Raw genomic sequence first — 12,954 nt, forward strand, 5'->3', positions numbered from 1 at the left:
AGGCATGGCTACAAGGCAATATACAAAAGGATCAAGTGACCCTCTAGCTAGAGAGTTGGTTGATCTTGAAGAAGAGAAGACCAACAAAGATGCTGCCCCGAATGAAGAGGATATAAAATTTTGGCATGACCGACTGCACAGTATAACAAGCAAAAGGGTTATAAAATAAATAATGCATGCATGCTTCAAAGTCATATAAAATTTTGGCATGACCTTGCCTAAAAATAGGACATATTGAGTTTGCTCGAAATTCACCGAAACGGAAATAAATCGACATTTCGGCAAAACATAAGCAACTCGAGGGCATGTCACACTCGCACAAATCTCTCCATATATATATATATATCCCAAACACACATATTCTCATTCACACACACATTCCCATTCTTTAAATGAACAACTTTTTTTACTCACCTATATATCTCCCCAGAGAGACCGGTCAAGAGAGATGATGAGAGACTGATCGAAAGAGCACGCGTGGATGGCTAAATAGCTAGCTAGATCTAGTTGTTGGGGAGGTGAGGTGAATCTAGCTATCTAACTAATGGAGAGGGAGTTATGGTGGAGGGGGCATTAATGGGGAGAGGAAGAGAGGTAAGACAAAGAAAGATGTGAGAGAGGCCATTTATGAAGAAGAGTTATGGTGAAGGGGGACATTAATGAGGAGAGAAGAGAGGTAGGAGGAAGAGAGAAGAAGAGCAACAACGGTGTGGAGAGTGGAGAGGAAAAAGGAGGGGGAGAGAGGTCAAAGTGGGGGAGAGGAGGGGGGTTAAAAGGTGGCACCAGCCGCAACTAACAGTAGCGCTGCATACCAGAAAGCGTTGCTGCTATGCTATTAGTAGTAGCGCTTGTCACATGTGAGCGCTACTACTAAGTGGGTCCCACTAGCAGTAGCGGTGCTTCAAAACAAAGCGCTACTGCTAAACACTTAGCAGTAGCGCTAGATTTTGGGCAACGCTGCTACTATAGCTACCGTCGGTGGCATCGTCTGGTCCCACATAGTAGTAGCGCGTTTTTGATAAGCAGCGCTACTGCTAAGGTGTTAGTAGTAGCGCTTAACTCGATCAGCGCTACTGCTAATTAGCAGCAGCGTTTTCTTTTTTCCAACGCTACTACCGAGGTCCTGCCTATAAGCATTTCCCTACTAGTGGGTTGCCCAATCATGCACTTGTGGCAAGGCAGATTCTCTCAAGCAAAAGAAAGCCAAAACTAACCCTTCTGCAGAAGATAGGATGGTTGCAACCATAATGGCTTCAAGTGAAAGGCTTGATGTTGCCATTGAGAAACTTGCTAGTGACGTCAACCCTGCCATTGATGGTATTTGGGATGAGATAAAAGAACTCCCTGGCTTTGACGTGGATTCCCTTGCTCATTACTATGCCTATTTGGTTGACAATACTCGTGTTGCAACAACATTCAAGGTCTTGGGGTGTTCAAAGAAAGGTTCGGGTCTCTAGGTATGTAAAGAATCTAAGCTTGGGGTCTCTAGGTATGTGAAGAGTCTAAGCTTGGGTGTTCAAAGAAAGGTTTCAAGAAGTCTCAAGCATCAAAGCTTGGGGATGCTATGCATTCCACCTCTCTTCGCCAACAACTATCGGTTAAGCTATGTTGAGCCCAAATTTTTATTTGTCCAAATGATATATGCTATTCTTGCAGTGTATTTTTGTTTTATGTTTGAATAAAATACTGAGATCTTAAAATCTTTTTGAGAGAGTGTCCTCACGTATCTACTTAATTATTGAACTACTCATTGATCTTCACTTATATCTTTCAAGAGTAGTTTGATGTTTACTCGTGTGCTTCATTTATATCCTAAGAGTAAATTGTGGATGAATGAAATATCATAAATCTGAAATTATCAATGTGTTATATCCTTAGTAGTAGTTTCACATTTGGTTTAGAAAGTAAAATCTATTGAAGTTTGATAATCACAATATTGGTCATACAAGCAATTCATGAATGATTAGTATAAGAAAGAGAACTTTCACTACAAATATATTATCCTGGACATTTTTTATGATTGTGAATACCCATTAATTATTTTCAACCTTGATTAAATAGTTGAAGTTGGACAAGGAAGACAGCTTAATGGTTATGTTTTGGTATATTTGTATAGAAGTTATATTGTTATGGATCCTCCTCATACGTCTATTTTGCATCATGTTTTCTTAATGTTATTTATAATGTTTTTATGCATAACAATGCTTTATGGAGTAATTCTAATGTATTTTCTCTCATAATATGCAAGGTTTACACAAAGAGGGAGATTGCCGACAAATGGAATTCTGGACCTAGAAAAAGCTATGTCAAGCCACCTATTGTGCATATCTCCAAATAAGCTGAAACTTCATGGTGGATTATTTAAGAAATATTGGAGCAAATAAGTACCAGAGGGGGGCGACCAGGTGGGCACAACCCACCTGGGCGTGCTAGGGCCCCAGGTGCGTCGTGCTGGGTTGTGCCCTCCTCGGCCCACCTGCGGTGCCCCTCTTCTCGTATATAAGTCATTTTGACCTAGAAAAATAAGGAGAGGACTTTCAGGACGAAACCCGCCGTATCAAGGTGGAACTTCGGCAGGAGCACTTTTGCCCTCGGCGGAGCAATTCCGCCGGGGGAACCTCCCTCTCTGAGGGGGGAAATCGAAGCCATCGTCATCACCAACAACCCTCTCATCTTTGGGAGGCCAATATTCATCAACATCTTCAACATCACCATCTCCTCTCAAACCCTAGTTCATATCTTGTGTTCAATCTTTGTACCAGAACCTTAGATTGGTACTTGTGGAGAACTAGTAGTGTTGATTACATCTTGTAGTTGATTACTATCACTAGTAGAAAAAATACCTTACGTTTGGATTATCATTCCTGGTTTGATTTCGGTCCGAGACTAATGTGACAATTAGTCCCTGTTCCAATGGCTACAAGCGGTTGGTGGCACGGGCATCTTTAGTCCCAATTCATTTAGTACCTATAGTCCTAGTTTGTGAGACGAACCAGGACTAAAGGTGTGGTGGCAGGTGCTACCTCTTGAGCTTTCGTTGGTTTTTCCCTTGAAGAGGAAAGGGTGATGCAACACATGAGCAGTAAGTATTTTCCTCAGCTTGAGAACCAAGGTATCAATCCAGTAGGAGAATTGCGTCAAGTCCAGAGTACCTACGCAAACACAAAAGAGCTTGCACCCAACGCTATAAAGGGGTTGTCAATCCCTTCAAGATTGATTGCAAAGTGAGATCTGAAGGCGGAAAGTGCAACGAAGTAAAAGAGTAAGGCTGAAAATATGGTGTGAAGTAGACCCGGGAGCCATAGTGTTCACTAGAGGCTTCTCTCAAAATAGCAAATGTTACCGTGGGTGAACAAATTATTGTCGAGCAATTGATAGAACCGCGCAAAGTCATGACGATATCTAAGGCAATGATCATACATATACGCATCACGTCCGAGACAAGTAGACCGATACTTTCTGCATCTACTACTATACTCCACACATCGACCGCTATCCAGCATGCATCTAGTGTATTGAGTTCATGACGAACAGAGTAACGCCTTAAGCAAGATGACATGATGTAGAGGGATAAACTCAAACCAATGATGAAAACTCCATCTTTTTACCTTTGATGGCAACAACATGATGCGTGCCTCGCTACCCCTTCTGTCACTGGGTGAGGCCACCGCACGGTATGAACCCAAAACCAAGCACTTCTCCCATTGCAAGAATCATAGATCAAGCTGGCCAAAAAAAAACCACAACTCGAAGAGAATTACAAGGATATGAAATCATGCATATAAGAGATCAGAAGAAACTCAAATAGAATTCATAGATAATCTGATCATAAATCCACAATTCATCGGATCTCGACAAACACACCGCAAAAGAAGATTACATCGGATAGATCTCCATGAAGATCATGGAGAACTTTGTATTGAAGATCCAAGAGAGAGAAGAATCCATCTAGCTACTAGCTATGGACCCAAAGGTCTATGGTGAACTACTCACGCATCATCGGAGAGGTCATGGTGTTGATGAAGAAGCCCTCCGTATCCGAATCCCCCCTCCGACAGGGCACCAGAACGTGCCCCAGATGGGATCTTGCGGAGACAGAAGCTTGCGGCGGCGGAAAAGTATTTTTCGTGGATCTCTCGCGCAGTTTTGGATTTTTTTTTGAATTTATAGGCAGAAGAGGTAGGGCAGACGTGCCACACGAGGCCCACAAGCCTGCTAGGCGCAGGCCCCCCTGGCCGCTCCTAGGGGGCTTGTGAGGTCCCCTGCTAGCCCCTGCCTTGGTTCTCAAGTCTGGCGCGTATCTTCTGTTCCGGAAAAAATCTTTTCGGAAGTTTTATTCCGTTTGGACACCGTTTAAAATCCTCCTCTGAAAAGGGTCAAAAATACGGAAAAAAACAGAAAGTGGCACTTGGCACTGAGTTAATAAGTTAGTCCCAAAAAATATATAAAAGGCATACAAAACATCCAAAGTTTGACAAGATAATAGCATGGAACAATCAAAAATTATAGATACGTTGGAGACATATCAAGCATCCCCAAGCTTAACTCCTGCTCGTCCTCGAGTAGGGAAGTGATAAAGACTAGCATAGTTGTCCTTTGTAACTTCTTTCATGTGACATGAATGTTAAGATCCGTAAGATTCAAAACAATAGTTTGCTATTGACATGAGAACAATAATATTTCAAGCAAACTAGCAAGGTAATCATGAACTTTCGAAATAACAAGGCCAAAGAAAGTTATCCCTACAAAATCATATAGTCTGGCTATGCTCCATCATCCCCACACAACTAATTTAAATCATGCACAACTTCGTTATTGGCCAAGTAATTGTTTTTGCACTCTTACTTTCTCAAACCTTTTACAACTATCACGCAATACATGAGCGTGAGCCATGGATATAGCACTATAGGTGGAATAGAGTGTGGTGGTGGTTGTGAGACAAAAAGGAGGAGATGGTCACATTGACTCGACGTATCAAAGGGTTATGGAGATGCCCATTAATAGATATCAATGTGAATGAGTAGGGATTGCCATACAAAGGATGCACTAGAGCTATAAGTATGTGAAAGCTCAAAAGGAGAACTAGTGGGTGTGCATCCAACTTGCTTGCTCACGAACACCTAGGGAAATTTGAGGAAGCCCATCCTTGGAATATACAAGCCAAGTTATATAATAAAGATTCCCACTAGTATATGGTGGTGACAAAGCAAGAATCTCTCAATCATGAAGAACATGGTGCTATTATGAAGCACAAGTGTGGAAAAAGATAGTAGCACTGTCCCTTCTCTCTTTTTCTCTTTTTTTTATTTGGGCTCTTTGGCCTCTCTTTTTTCTCTCTTCTTTTTTTTATTTGGGCTCTTTGGCCTCTCTTTTTTTAATTTCCTCACATGGGACAATGCTCTAATAATGACCATCATCACACTTTTATTTACTCACAGCTCAAAGCTTAGAACGATGATGACTTTATAGGAAATGCCTCCGGCAGTGTACCGGGCTGTGCAACGATCTAGCTTGGCGTATGACGTTGAAACATCTCACTAGCTATCTTACGATCATGCAATGGCAATATGAGAGTGACGGCACAAGTCATGAGACGGAACGGTGGGAGTTGTATGGCAATATATCTCGGAATGGCTATGAAAATGCCATAGTAGGTAGGTATGGTGGCTGTTTTGAGGAAGGCATATGGTGGGTTTGTGCACCGGCGAAAATTGTGCGGTACTAGAGAGGATAGCAATGGTGGAAGGTGAAAGTGCATCTATACCATGGACTCACATTAGTCATGAAGAACTCACATACTTGTTGCGAATTTTTTTATTAGTAATCGAAACAAAGTGCTAAATGCATACTCCTAGGGGAAGGGTTGGTAAGTGTTAACCATCGTGCGATCCTGACCGCAACACAAAGGATGACAATCAATAGATCAATTATGCTCCGACTTCCTAACATAGCGGTTCACCATACGTGCATGTTACGGGAATCACTAACTTCAACACAAGTATTTCTAGATTCACAACACCCTACTAACATAACTCTTAATATTACCAAATCCACGTCTCAAAACTAATTGAGAGGAATCAAACATTTATTTCTACTCAATGCACATAAAGATGGAAGTTTTTGTCTCCTCTTTGGGTACCTATCACCTTTGGGACTACTTTCATAGCACAAACCAACTACCAAGTCACGCACCGCCGTGCTCTAAAAGATCTAAGTGAAGCACATAGAGCAAAATTGTCTAGCTCAAAAGATATAAGTGAAGCACAATGAGCATTCTAGCAAATTCATGATGAGTGCATGTCTCTCTCAAAAGGTGTGCAGCAAGGATGATTGTGACACAACAAAAAGAAAAGACTCCTACGATACAAGACGCTCCAAGCAAAACACATATCATGTGGTGAATAAAAATATAGCTCCAAGTAATGTTATCGATGGATTGAAGACGAAAGAGGGGATGCCTTCCCGGGGCATCCCCAAGCTTAGGCATTTTGGTGTACTTGAATTTGGTTTGGGATGCCTTGGGCATCCCCAAGCTTGAGCTGTTTCCACTCTTTATCCCTTTGTCCATGAGAACATCACCCCAAACTTGAAAACTTCACAACACAAAACTTAAACAGAAACTCGTGATATCATTATCACAAGAAAACAAACTACCACCTCTTTAGGTACTGTAGAAAACTTGAATTCTATTCATATTGGTGTTAGATTACTGTATTCTCACTTTTCCATGGCTATTACCCCCCGATACTATCCATAGTTTCATCAAAACAAGCAACCAACTCAACAAAAACAGAATCTGTCAAAAACAGACCAGTCTGTAGGAATCTGTATACTTCGTATACTTCTGTACCTCAAATTTTTTGACAAATTATGACTGCCTGGGCAAAAGGCATATCAACCAGCAGCAAAAAGAATCAACTCAAAATATCTTTCTGAATAAAAATGGAAAATAATCTCATGGGCGAAAAGTTTCTGTCTTTTTCCAGCAGGATCAAACAACCATCACCAAGACTAGTTATAAAGGTTTTGCTTGGCTCAAACACAACAAGAAACACAAAAGACATGATCATAATAGAATTATGATGGTGTGGACACAACAAAACAGAAATAAAAATAAAAATTCATTGGGTTGCCTCCCAACAAGCGCTATTGTTTAACGCCCTTAGCTAGGCATAAGGCGATAGAATCACGTATCGTCGTCTTTGGTGCTCAAACCATAAGTAGCGTGATCACTCATCATCTTAAGGTCTTCATCTTTCTTACTAGATGATTCACCACTATTTTTAGGAACATAAATAGACTTGGTGGCCTTAGTGTGGGCAAAGTTTGGAGTATTCTGCACAGCGGCAAAAGCGGAACCCAAGTTGGTTATAACATCCTCTAGTTTGCCAATCCTAGCGGAATCATGACCTAGTTTTTCGTTAACTATGGGTTCCTTCTCCTTTAAATTTTTCAAAACCATTCCCACCTTGGATCCGTACTAAGTGATTTGATTGTGGATCTTTTTATCCAAATTCTCAATGAGTTCGATCGTAGCAACTTTATTGTCAATGACGTCCAGCCTACGCATCACATGCTTTAGAGTTAAGGTAGTTCCATTAATCATCAGTGGGGGTGAGCCTACCAAATTTATTACAGCTGTGTAAGAATCAACGGTATGGCTACCCAAGAAATTTCCGCCTACGATGGTGTCAAGAATATACCTATTCCAAGGAGAAATACCCACATAAAAACTGTGAAGCAGGACGGTAGTAGATTGCTTACGAGTAGATCTACTCTGAGCATTGCAAATCCTATACCAAGCGTCCTTTAAGTTTTCTTCCTCATTTTGCTTGAAATTGAGAACTTCGTTCTCGGGAGTATCGTTCGAAGCGGTGGGTCTAGCCATGAGGACTGGTAGACTATCCCACACAAGCGAACAGGAAACAGACGAGAGAAAAGGGTGAACGAAAAAGGCAAATGTTTTTGTAAATTTTTGTTTTTGAGAAGTGGGGGAGAGGAAAAAGAGTAAATGCAAGAGATGAGTTTGCGCCACTTACTTGGATGAGTTCTTGACTTGATCCTCCCCGACAACGGCGCCAGAAATCCTTCCCGGCAACGACGCCAGAAATCCTTCTCCTGCCTCTTGAGATTGCGTTGATTTTTCCCTTGAAGAAGAAAGGGTGATGCAGCACAAGAGCACTAAGTATTTTCCTCAGTTTGAGAACCAAGGTATCAATCCAGTAGGAGAATCGCGTCAAGTCCAGAGTACCTGCGCAAACACAAAAGAGCTTGCACCCAACGCTGTAAAGGGGTTGTCAATCCCTTCAAGATTGATTGCAAAGTGAGATCTGAAGGCGGAAAGTGCAACGAAGTAAAAGAGTAAGGCTGAAAATATGGTGTGAAGTAGACCCGGGGCCCATAGTGTTCACTAGAGGCTGCTCTCAAAATAGCAAATATTACGGTGGGTGAACAAATTACTGTCGAGCAATTGATAGAACCGTGCAAAGTCATGACGATATCTAAGGCAATGATCATACATATACGCATCACGTCCGAGACAAGTAGACCGATACTTTCTGCATCTACTACTATTACTCCACACATCGACCGCTATCCAGCATGCATCTAGTGTATTGAGTTCATGACGAACAGAGTAACGCCTTAAGCAAGATGACATGATGTAGAGGGATAAACTCAAACCAATGATGAAAACCCCATCTTTTTGCCTTTGATGGCAACAACACGATGCGTGCCTCGCTACCCCTTCTGTCACTGGGTGAGGTCACCGCACGGTATGAACCCAAAGCCAAGCACTTCTCCCATTGCAAGAATCATAGATCAAGTTGGCCAAACAAAACCCACAACTCGAAGAGAATTACAAGGATATGAAATCATGCATATAAGAGATCAGAAGAAACTCAAATAAGATTCATAGATAATCTGATCATAAATCCACAATTCATCGGATCTCGACAAACACACCGCAAAAGAAGACTACATCAGATAGATCTTCATGAAGATCATGGAGAACTTTGTATTGAAGATCCAAGAGAGAGAAGAAGCCATCTAGCTACTAGCTATGGACCCGAAGGTCTATGGTGAACTACTCACGCATCATCGGAGAGGTCATGGTGTTGATGAAGAAGCCGTCCGTATCCGAATCCCCCCTCCGGCAGGGCACCAAAACGTGCCCCAGATGGGATCTTGCGGAGACAGAAGCTTGCGGCGGCAGGAAAGTATTTTCGTGGATCTCTCGCGCAGTTTTTGGAATTTTTCTGAATTTATAGGCGGAAGAGGTAGGGTAGACGTGCCACAGGGGGCCACAAGCCTGCTAGGCGCGGGCCCCCCTGGCCGCGCCTAGGGGGCTTGTGGGGTCCCCTGTTGGCCCCTGCCTTGGTTCTCAAGTCTGGCGCGTATCTTTTGTTCCGAAAAAAATCTTTTCGGAAGTTTTATTCCGTTTGGACACCGTTTAAAATCCTCTTCTAAAAAGGGTCAAAAACACGGAAAAAAACAGGAACTGGCACTTGGCACTGAGTTAATAAGTTAGTCCCAAAAAAGATATAAAAGGCATACAAAACATTCAAAGTTTGACAAGATAATAGCATGTAACCATAAAAAATTATAGATACGTTGGAGACGTATCAAAAATTATAGATACGTTGGAGACGTACCGTGGAACAACAACCTTATCTGTTTTGGATGTTTTACATGCATTTATATGTTGTTTTATATTATTTTTTGGGACTAACCTATTATTCTACAGCCTAGTGTCAGTTTCTGTTTTCTCCATGTTTTTTGAATATTGCAGATAAGGAAAATTAAACGGAGTCCAAATAGAACAAAATCTGCGGAAAGATTTTTCATGGACCAGAAGACACCGAGGAGACTTGGAGTAGGGGGCAGGGCATCTGCTGGGAGGCCACAAGCGTGCAGGGCGTGCCTTGAGGGAGTGGTCGCGCCCCCTGGTTTGTGGGCCCCCTGCAGGTCTACTAACCCTATTCTTTGACCTATATATTCCCAAATATTCCGGTATCGCCAAAAAGAGTCACGAAAATACTTTTACGCCGCCGGAAGCCTCTGTTTCCGTGAGATCCAATCTGGGAGCCTTTTCCGGTAATCTGCCAGAGAGGGAATTGATCACGGAGGGCATCTACATCAACTCCATTGCCCCTCCGATGATGTGTAAGTAGTTCACCACAAACCTATGGGTCCATAGCTAGTAGCTAGATGGCTTCTTCTCTCTCTTTGATCTTCAATACCATGTTCTTCATGATCTTGATGGAGATCTATCCGATGTAATACTCTTTTGCGGTGTGTTTGTCGAGATCCAATGAATTATGAGTTTATGTTCAGATTATCTATGAATATTATTTGAGTCTCTTCTTAATTCTTATATGCATGATATCGTATCTTTGCAAATCTCTTTGAATTATTGGTTTGGTTTGGCCAACTAGATTGTTAATTCTTGCAACAGGAGAAGTGCTTAGTTTTGGGCTCAATCTTGCGATGTCCTCACCGAGTGACAAATAGGGGTGGCGGCGGAGCTTCACGGGCCCGTTCTGGGCTCGGCTGGACATTTGGTCTGGTGTGCCTCTGTTGCTATGCCTGGTCTGCTACCGCCTAAGCCGGTGGAGGTTGTTCCCTCCCCCGTGGTTGCGGTGTTGTCAGTCCTTGTTTATGGGTGTCTCGTTTGGATCTGACCGGCCTCGCTTCGTTGGCCGTGGTGAGACGACGACGGCTTCCTCGTGACTCTGTTGGTGCATGTTGGTCGGCGGCGGGTGTGGTGGAGCCGTAGGTTGGTCCTGGGTGGCGGGTGTGAGGGGTCGGGAGAAATCCCTATCGGATCTTGCCGGCACCAATGCGGTGACGCCTGCGGGCGCCACCATCCTTCTTGAAGGGCGTCGGGTGACCCTCTCACCCCACCACCCTCCGTGTACCGGAGAAATCCTAGGATTCGTCCGGGCAACAGCGTCGACATCGTCGCATTCCTTCTTAAAGGTGGTGCTTGCTACACGACAACTCGCTGGCTTTGGAGTGTGGTGGTTATCTTCGGTGGGCACAGCGGTCGCGGGGAGTCGTAGCTTTCGTTGATCCGGCGTTGTTGGCATTTTTTCTCTTATTTTCTCTTGTATTTTCTTTTGGGCGTGCTTGTGCTGTCCGCCCCAGCGGTGTTCAGGATGTTGTATCTCGTGGTTGCTATATCCATACAGCGAGGCGAAAGCCTATTTCGAGAGTAGGGGTAGCGAGGCACATATTGTATTGTTGCCATCAAGGATAAAAAGATGGCTTTTCATCATATTGCTCGAGTTTATCCCTCTACATCATGTCATCTTACTTAATGTGTTACTCTGTTCTTCATGAACTTAATACTCTAGATGCACGCAGGAGTCGGTCGATGTGTAGAGTAATAGTAGTAGATGCAGAATCATTTTGGTCTACTTGACACGGACGTGATGCCTATACATAATCATTGCCTTAGATATATTCATAATTATTCACTTTTCTATCAATTGCTCGACAATAATTTGTTCACCCACCATATTATTTTCCTTTATGAGTGAAGCCTCTAGTGAAACCTATGGCCCCGGGGTCTATTTTCCATATTATATTTTCAGACCTATAAAGCAAAAATACTAAAAATACTTTGCTGCAATTTATTTACTTTGGTTTCCGCAATCTTTTATATCTATCTCTACCAGATCTCATCCTTGCAAATAACTCTGAAGGGATTGACAACCCCTTTATAGCATTGGGTGTAAGAATTTGACTGTTTCAGTAGGTACTACTATTGGGGCCTTTCTTGTTCCTCCTAACGGATTGATACCTTGGTTCTCAACAAACTGAGGGAAATACTTATCTACTTCGCTGCATCATCCTTTCCTCTTCAAGGAAAAAACCAACGCAAGCTCAATAGGTAGCAAGAAGGATTTCTGGCGCCGTTGCCGGGGAGGATACATAGCCAGATCAAGCCTACCAAGTACCCATCACAAAATCATCTCTTGCATTTACTTTATTTTCCATTTTCCTCTCATTTTCCTCTCCCCCACTTCTAAAACGATTTTCAGAAAACACCAAAAAGTTTTTTCCTTTTTTCGCCTTTTTTCGTTCGTCTTTTTGTTTGCTTGCTTGTGTGCTAGATTGCTTGCTTTGTCACGATGGCTCAAGAGAATACCAAGTTATGTGACTTTTCCACTACTAATAATAATGATTTTATTAGTACTCCGATTGCTCCCGCCACTAGTGCAGAATCTTGTGAAATTAATGCCGTTTGCTCAATCTTGTTATGGAAGAACAATTTTCTCGTCTTCCTAGTGAAGATGTCGCATCCCATATACATACTTTCGTTGAGTTATGTGATATGCAAAAGCAGAAAGATGTGGATAATTAAATTGTTAAATCAAATCTATTTCCTTTCTCACTACGAGATCGCGCCAAAACTTGGCTTTCATATTTACCTAAAAATAGTATTGATTCATGGAATAAGTGCAAAGATGCTTTTATTTCCAAGCACTTTCCGCCTGCTAAGATTATCTCGCTTAGGAACGATATAATGAATTTTAAGCAACTTGATCATGAGCATGTTTCACAATCTTGGGAGAGGATGAAACTAATGATTAGGAATTGCCCCGTGCATGGTTTAAGTTTATGGATGATTATACAAAAAAATTATGCGGGATTGAATTTTCCTTCTAGAAATCTTTTAGATTCCGCCGCGGGTGGTACTTTTATGGAAATCACATTAGGAGAAGCTACTAAACTCCTAGATAATATTATGGCAAATTATTCTCAATGGTATACCGAAAGATCTCCTACTAGTAAAAAGTGCATGCTATGGAAGAAATAAACACCTTGAGTGGAAAGATGGATGAATTAATAAAATTGTTTGCTAGTAAGAATGATCCTATTGATCCCAATGATGTGCCTTTGTCTTCTTTGATTGGAAACAATAATGAATCTATGGATGTGAATTTT

The sequence above is a fragment of the Hordeum vulgare genome, chromosome 3H (genome assembly GCF_904849725.1).
Source record: "Hordeum vulgare subsp. vulgare chromosome 3H, MorexV3_pseudomolecules_assembly, whole genome shotgun sequence".
NCBI lineage: Eukaryota > Viridiplantae > Streptophyta > Magnoliopsida > Poales > Poaceae > Hordeum > Hordeum vulgare.